This window comes from Phyllobates terribilis, unplaced genomic scaffold (genome assembly GCF_046119375.1).
Source record: "Phyllobates terribilis strain yellow unplaced genomic scaffold, ASM4611937v1 Scaffold_4__5_contigs__length_816908805, whole genome shotgun sequence".
NCBI lineage: Eukaryota > Metazoa > Chordata > Amphibia > Anura > Dendrobatidae > Phyllobates > Phyllobates terribilis.
Genome location: NW_027362764.1, coordinates 676657213 through 676665481, shown reverse-complemented (window position 1 = coordinate 676665481; position 8269 = coordinate 676657213). Strand labels below are relative to the sequence as shown.

Here is an 8269-nt window from a genome sequence, read left to right as displayed (position 1 = left end):
CATTAGAGATAGCTGTAGCCCCTGGGCAGCCCCCTTGGTTCTGGTGAAAAAGAAAGACGGCACCATGAGAATGTGCGTGGACTATAGACAAATCAACCGTATCACCCACAAAGACGCATACCCGCTGCCTAGAATAGAGGAGTCTTTAGCCGCACTAAAATCTGCTAACTTCTTTTCTACTTTGGACCTTACTAGCGGGTACTGGCAGGTTCTTGTGGCAGAGGCTCACAAGGAGAAGACCGCCTTCACCACCCCGATGGGACTGAGCGAGTTCAACTGTATGCCTTTCGGGCTCTGCAACGCACCAGGGACCTTCCAACGGCTGATGGAATGCTGTCTAGGGCACCGAAACTTCAATACGGTCCTCCTTTACCTGGACGACGTGATCGTCTATTCGAAGACCTACGAGGACCATCTAAAGCACCTGGCCGAGGTGTTCGAAGCCCTGGCAGGCTATGGCCTGAAGGTGAAACCATGGAAGTGTCACCTGCTGAAACCAAAGGTCCAGTACCTAGGGCACGTGGTAAGCGCGGAAGGAGTGGCCCCCGACCCTGACAAAGTCACGGGAATCAAGAACTGGCCAAGACCCTCGAACATCAAAGAGGTGAGACAGTTTCTCGGGTTGGTAGGCTACTACCGAAGGTTCATCCCCGGGTTCACTAAGATGGCAGCTCCTATGCAGGACCTCCTGATCAGACAGTCTAAGTCCCGAAGTCAAAAGCCACCCTTCAAGTGGGATAAACCGGAAGAGGAGTCCTTCCGCCAGCTAAAGATGGCCCTCACGGGGGATGAGATCCTGGCCTACCCTGATTACGGCCAGCCTTTCATTCTCCACACAGATGCCAGTAATGTGGGACTGGGAGCCGTACTGTCCCAAAACCAACAGGGCAGAGAACGGGTGATCGCATACGCCAGTCGGAAGCTGAGGCCCACCGAGAGGAACCCGGAGAATTACAGCTCCTTCAAGCTAGAATTCTTGGCGGTGGTGTGGGCCGTGACGGAACGCTTCAAGCATTACCTGGCCTCCGCAAAGTTCACCGTGTACACGGACAACAACCCGTTGACACACCTGGACAATGCAAGACTGGGTGCCCTGGAACAGCGGTGGATGGCCCGTCTCTCCAACTATGACTTCGTGATCAAGTACCGGGCAGGCAAAACCAATGCCAACGCGGATGCCCTATCAAGAATGCCTCACTTACCTGAAGGTGACGAAGACCCAGAAGAGCTGGAGGAGGTAGAACTCCCCGCGTTTCACCGGTATGGAGCCGCTCAACACTCTCACCGCATGAAGGAGGAGGATCTAACAACTGTGATGATGAATCCCCTACCTCACCACAGCTGGGCCGAGACCCAAGATAGTGACCCTGCAGTCCGCCTGGTGAAAGATCTGCTGACCCGGGAAGACGCCCGCCTAGATCCAGATGCCCCAGAGGAAGCCAAGCAGCTATGGAAGGAGAAGAGCAAGCTGTTCCTCTACGAAGGCAAGTTGTGCAGAAGTATTGTCAACCACCGGACGCACGAGCTGACCTGGCAAGTCGTGGTCCCAAGGCGAGATGCAGCTATTGTCCTGGGGGCTTTCCATGACAGAGCGGGACACTTCGGTTGGAAGAAACTGGAGTTCCTACTAAGAGGAAGGTTCTTTTGGGTCGGCATGAGAGGAGCTGTAGAAAAATGGTGCAGAGACTGTGGCCCTTGTCACTTGAGGAGGAAGGACCGCACCAGCCAGAAGACACCCTTGAGGCCCATCGTCACCACGCAGCCTCTTGAGCTGGTAGCTCTGGACCATGTCAAATTGGCTCCCAGCCGGTCAGGATACATCTATGCCCTGACAATCGTGGACCACTATTCCCGTTTTCTAGTGGTGGTCCCGGTAAAGGACTTGACAGCCCAAACAGCGGCAAGAGCCTTCCAGCAATACTTCTGCCGTCCACACGGGTATCCGGAACAGGTCCTGACAGACCAGGGTCCAGCGTTCGAGGCTGAAATCTTCCAGGAGTTCTGCAACCTCTATGGCTGTAAGAAAATTCGGACAACGCCTTACCATCCACAAACCAACGGGATGTGTGAGAAGATGAACAATATAGTCATTGATCTCCTGAAGACGTTGCCCCTGGAGGAACGCAGCCTGTGGCCAGAAAAACTGCCGGACCTGATAGACCTATACAACAATATCCCGGTGAATGCTACCAACTGCACCCCGGCTTACCTGATGCGAGCCAGACCGGGTAAGCTGCCCGTAGACCTGGAGATGGGAGTCCTAATACCTGAGGACACCTCCCCGGATGCGGACTGGGATACAGAAAGGCAACTGCAGTACAAGAAGGTACAGGAGAGTGTGGAGAAGAGCCTGGCCCAGGTGAGAGAGAAGCAAGAAAGACTCTTCAATCAACACGCCCCTGCTGGTCCCCTAGAACCTGGTGAGCAAGTCCTAAAGCGAAAAAGAAGGCTACATAAGTTGGACGACCAATGGGAAAGGGAACCCTACACCGTACTGCAGTCTGACCACGACAACCCAAAGGTGTGCGTAATCACCAAGGACGGAGGAGAAACCACTAGTGTCGTCTTCAGAGACCACCTCAAAAGGTGCCCCGAGCAACTCCGTAGTGCAGAAGAGGATCAGAGTGACCTTGAACCCGCAGAGGACAAGGAAGAAATGATCAGCACCATTCTCGGAGAGTTCCCTCAGTCCTGGACTCGCATAAATGATGCCATAGTGGTACCCGTCCTGCATTTCCTGCAACCGGCCCAGCAACAACCAACACCAGAGCCGGAAGGTGAAGAGGAGCCAGCAGTTCCAGAGGCAGAAGAGCCTGTACCAGCAGCCCAGGAGAGTCAACCCTCTGCTGACAGTGAGCCTGCCATGCCTGCGGTAAGCCAAAGAACCCTCAGACAGCTGCCTGCCCTACCTGTACACCCAGCTGGTAGCTGTACCCCTAACGCTAGTGGGGAAAGCCAGGTTGGTCCACCACCAGACAGTGGGTTAAGGAGGTCAACCAGGAGCACAAAGGGGCAGATACCCGCTCGCTGGAGAATATAGAGTGTACTAAGATTGTAAATAACCCTGTTGCCAAATGTTGAAATGTTTGCCAAGTTACCTGCATGTTTATTAATAGTGTGTTTCAGTTTCTTGCAGCTACCGTAAGGACTCACAGGTTATGGACTTTTTATAACCGGGACCTTGTATGGACTGCATTCTGAGCCTAACCCAGGAATGAACTAAGACTGTGAAGGACTTGGGGTAGGACAGACCCCCACCTGGTTAAGGCTCCCGTTGTATTGGTGATATGGACACCCGGTCACAGGCCACACTGTGACCTTAAGAACTCAATTTGTGCGTCGTCTGTCTATTAATGTTTTATTGTTATGCATATTGTCTTTGTTTATTGTTTAGTCCCGGAGTACTAAATTTCACTAGGGGGGAATGTGTCACCCTGGCCTGGATGCCACAAAATGTATTAAAGCTGTGTCTGAGAGCAAGGGGGAGGTTCTCTGGTCAGGGGAACATCAGCATGCAATGCCTCCTGTCTCAGGCCAGTAGGGGGAGCAGGCTGCCCCTATAAAAGCTGGTGCTGGGGGCAGGGTTAGAGAGAACTGGATTGCCTGTCTCAGCTCTGAGACGTGTCCCAGAGTGGAGCAGGGACGGAAAGTTGATTGCACCTAAGAGGAAGTGTGGCAGGAGGAGAGCCACAAGCCAGAGACAAGAGGCGAAGAGAGTCTGTCTTGGCAGAGAAAAGACTTAATTTTACCAGACTTTGGTGTCTGAGGCTGGAAGGATTCCACATCCCCCAGCAGAGAACCAGTCCGCAAGGGACTGTACATTCCTTGGCCTAAGAAGCCTGGAGGCCCTGCCACAACTGAAGGGACCAGTAAAGCCGTACAAGGCTGGGAGCAGAAAGGAACCCACGTCGCAGGCCATACAGGCAAGAATACACGGAAAGCTCGCAAACGTGGGCTGTTACCCTATCAGGAGGAGATAGCCAGAAGGAGCGCAGAAAGCACTGTAGGCCTACACCCTCACCCTGACCAGGGCCAATTTCCCCGTTGCTCTCAGACGTCCAGGTCCCCTCCTAGCCGGGACTGTTTATGGGTCAGTTTACCTGTTGTAGTAAAGACCCTGGACTGCAACTTGTTGTCTGTGTGCTCCTTGCTCCTCCCGCACTATCAGCACTGGGATTCTCACTACCATCACTCCCACCATCCATTGTACTGCCCTGGGGCCGCACTCTTCCCGTGGGGAGTCACACTACCCTAGCTGCACACCTCATCAGCCCCAGCGGTCTGCATGCAGCAGCGGTTCCTAATAACCGCAATCCACGGGTGGCGTAGTAGGACATTATTAGCAGAACGTAGCAGACTACCATTGGCCTGACCACCCTGAGCCATGGAACCGGGTCGCCACTACTACCCTCATCGTCTCCCTATTGCCCGGATCCGAGTGCCCCACGGCCCAGGGGGCGAGTCATATGCATCAGACTCTCCTGCCTGTTTTATGATTTCAGGGCCCTATCAGGAATCACCCCCCCCTCCCCAATTCCTTCTACACCTTCCTTTCCTTCCTTGCACTGAGGTTAGCTCTTTGTCAGCTGTCTGGCTTGGTTACACAAGCTTCTTTGCAGAGATACATGTTACTTCTGCTGGCCCTCGCTAGGCGGCCGGCATCCAAAACCTTCCCTGGGCACCTGCTGAAAGCCTGGCCCCTTCACGGCCCCGGGTGCTTTTAACGCCATCATTTCCACACGGCAAGCTGCGGAGTCAATAAGCACTCCTAGCCGTGACAAGGAGCTCGGTGTCAGGCCTGCGTGAAGGCGGCGGAGTAGCATACTTAGCTGCCAACTGGCTCAGAGGCCTTGGGGCTTCCATCATCTAAGTTACTTAAGGTCGGTGTCCGGCAAGGCGCCGTTCCATGCTAGCCGAGCTGGGCAGTAGGGCAAAACGTCATCAAAATGGTCTACAGCACCCAGTGTTCCCAGGAGGTCTCCCATTCAAGTACTGTCCGAACCCAGCCCTGCTTTGCTTCTGAGATCAGACGAGATCGTGCATATCCAAGGTGGTATGGCCAGTAGAAGCTGCTCGATCCATCGCCCGGCCAGCCTTTCTCAGGATCGCTTGGTGGCGAGCAATCTGGCCGTGACGGGGCGGGCTCCGAAGGGTCCATGCAAAGTCTGTGCCGTCCCTACAGGTGTGGTTTGATAAGCAGTGATTCACCCGCCGCATCAGGTGTCTTCAAAAATGGCTCGGCGCAGGGTCTCCTGCAGGCTAAACCCTTCATTGCGGTAATGTGACAGAAAGAGCAAGCTGGACCCGTAACTTGGGGGCGGAGCGAGACGTCCAGGGGTGAATTAAGGAAGAGGGTGAGATGGTTGCCAGTGACTTTGAGCTGCTCTTCAGGGGGGAGGGTCGTGTTGCCTGCAAAGGTCTTCTGCTTGGGGTTACCGGTTGTTGCCTCCAGCCACACGGGAGACGCTGGTCCTGGTCAAAAGGAGCCTAGTATTAAAAGTAAAGAAGCAACAATGCTGGAGGCCCACGGTGATCAGAAGGATGCTGGTATTTTGCAGAGATGAAATAGCGCAAGAGAAAGCAAATGAAAAAAAGTAAAGAGAATGAATGTGTGCACTTGTAAAAGGGAATGGAAAAAAGGCATAGAAGAGAGTGCCCCCTGCTGGTGGAAGGAAGGAAAAAGCAAAAGCCTACAGCTCCTGGTATTCCCAGGTGGTCTCCCATCCAAGTACTAACCAGGCCCAACCCTGCTTAGCTTCTGAGATCAGACAAGATTGGGCGTGTTCAGGGTGGTGTGGCCATAGGCAGAGATGAGCTACTCACTTGCTGCTTTTCTACTTTGAAGTCTGGCTGCTGGCTGCCCTTTCCAGTGCTCAGCAAGACCAGGTCCTTTTGTGCGTTCCCTTCTCTTCAATTTTTTTGCTGGCTTCCTTAAAAGGTCTTGTAGACACAACGCCCCACTCAGAGCCGCTGAGCTCACTGATCGGGTGCAGCGCTGTCGACGGAACGTCGGCTTCACGGCCAATGCCACAGGCCGGAAGCAGAGGCGAGACTCACCGGTAGACCCGGGTAGGGTGAGAAGAGTGCGGTTAGTTGCTTTCTAATAGCCTGCAGCAGGGGATTAACTTTTAATGAAAGGGAACAATCCCTTTGACTGTCTGCAGCGTGCCACACCTAGGAAGCGCACTCTCACACACAAGCCAGCATGCACACGTGCTCGCACGTGACAACACCCCCTATCTGCCCCTACAACCTCTCCGTCACCATGCGTCAGACTCTCCTGCCTGTTTTATGATTTCAGGGCCCTAGCAGGAATCACCCCCCCCTCCCCAATTCCTTCTGCACCTTCCTTGCCTTCCTTGCACTGAGGTTAGCTCTTTGTCAGCCATCTGGCTTGGTTACACAAGCTTCTTTGCAGAGAAACATGTTACTTCTGCTGGCCCTCGCTAGGCGGCCGGCATCCAAAACCTTTCCTGGGAACCTGCTGAAAGCCTGGCCCCTTCACGGCCCCGGGTGCTTTTAACGCCATCATTTCCACACGGCGAGCTGCGGAGTCAATAAGCACTCCTAGCCGTGGCAAGGAGCTCGGTGTCAGGCCTGCGTGGTAGTGTACTTAGCTGCCAACTGGCTCAGAGGCCTTGGGGCTTCCATCATCTAAGTTACTTAAGGTCGGTGTCCGGCAAAGCGCTGTTCCATGCTAGCCGAGCTGGGCAGTAGGGCAAAACGTCATCAAAATGGTCTACAGCACCCGGTGTTCCCAGGAGGTCTGCCATCCAAGCACTGTCCGAGCCCAGCCCTGCTTTGCTTTCGAGATCAGATGAGATTGGGCGTATCCAAGGTGGTATGGCCAGTAGACGCTGCTTGATCCATCGCCCCACCAGCCTTTCTCAGGATCGCTTGGTGGCGAGCAATCTGGCCGTGAAGGGGCGGGCTCCGAAGGGTCCATGCAAAGGCTGTGCCATCCCTACAGGTGTGGTTTGTTTAGCAGTGATTCACCCGCCGCATCAGGTGTCTTCAAAAATGTATCGTCGCAGGGTCTCCTGCAGGCTAAACCCTTCATCGCGGTAATGGGAGAGAAAGAGCAAGCTGGACCCGTAACTTGGGGGCGGAGCGAGACGTCCAGGGGTGAATGAAGGAAGAGGGTGAGATGGTTGCCAGTGACTTTGAGCTGCTCTTCAGGGGGGAGGGTCGTGTTGCCTGCAAAGGTCTTCTGCTTGGGGTTACCTGTGTTTGCCTCCAGCCACGCGGGAGACGCTGGTCCTGGTGAAAAGGAGCCTAGTATTAAAAGTAAAGAAGCAACAATGCTGGAGGCACACGGTGATCAGAAGGATGCTGGTATTTTGCAGAGATGAAATAGCGCAAGAGAGAAAGCAAATGAAAAAAAGGAAAGAGAATGAATGTGTGCACTTGTGAAAGGGAATGGAAAAAAGGCATAGAAGAGAGTGCCCCCTGCTGGTGGAAGGAAGGAAAAAGCAAAAGCCTACAGCACCTGGTATTCCCAGGCAGTCACCCATCCAAGTACTAACCAGGCCCAACCCTGCTTAGCTTCCAAGATCAGATGAGATTAGGCGTGTTCAGGGTGGTGTGGCCGTAGGCAGAAACAAGCCTCTCACTTGCTGCTTTTCTACTTTGAAGTCTGGCTGCCGGATGCCCTTTCCAGTGTTCAGCAAGACCAGGTCCTTTTGTGCTTTCCCTTCTCTTCAATTTTTTAGCTGGCTTCCTTAAAAGGTCTTGTAGACATAACGTCCCACTCAGAGCCGCTGAGCTCACTGATCGGCTGCAGCGCTGTCGACGGAACGTCAGCTTCACGGCCAATACCACAGGCCGGGAGCAGAGGCGAGACTCACTGGTAGACCCGGGTAGGGTGATCAGAGCGCGGTTAGTTGCTTTCTAATAGCCTGCAGCCGGGGATTAACTTTTAATGAAAGGGAACAATCCCTTTGACTGTCTGCAGCGCGCCACACCTAGGAAGCGCACTCTCACACACAAGCCAGCATGCACACGTGCTCGCACGTGACAACACCCCCTATCTGCCCCTACAACCTCTCCGTCACCATGCGTCAGACTCTCCTGCCTGTTTTATGATTTCAGGGCCCTAGCAGGAATCACCCCCCCCCCTCCCCAATTCCTTCCTTGCCTTCCTTGCACTGAGGTTAGCTCTTTGTCAGCCGTCTGGCTTGGTTACACCAGCTTCTTTGCAGAGAAACATGTTACTTCTGCTGGCCCTCGCTAGGCAGCCGGCATCCAAAACCTTCCCTGGGCACCTGCT

General features: G+C 54.0%; 2 non-coding genes and 2 pseudogenes across 2 annotated transcripts; all 4 read right to left on the bottom strand.

Annotated features, from left to right (window-relative positions):
• Window positions 1-4948: 4948 nt before the first annotated feature.
• On the bottom strand, window positions 4949-5068 carry LOC141270051 (5S ribosomal RNA; annotated as a pseudogene).
• A 619-nt stretch (window positions 5069-5687) lies between these two features.
• On the bottom strand, window positions 5688-5806 carry LOC141267265 (5S ribosomal RNA). The gene has a single exon (XR_012321274.1). It is a non-coding gene; the product is annotated as a 5S ribosomal RNA (ribosomal RNA).
• Window positions 5807-6736: 930 nt separating this feature from the next.
• Window positions 6737-6856, bottom strand: LOC141269304 (5S ribosomal RNA; annotated as a pseudogene).
• A 621-nt stretch (window positions 6857-7477) lies between these two features.
• On the bottom strand, window positions 7478-7596 carry LOC141269101 (5S ribosomal RNA). The gene has a single exon (XR_012321473.1). It is a non-coding gene; the product is annotated as a 5S ribosomal RNA (ribosomal RNA).
• Window positions 7597-8269: the final 673 nt, after the last annotated feature.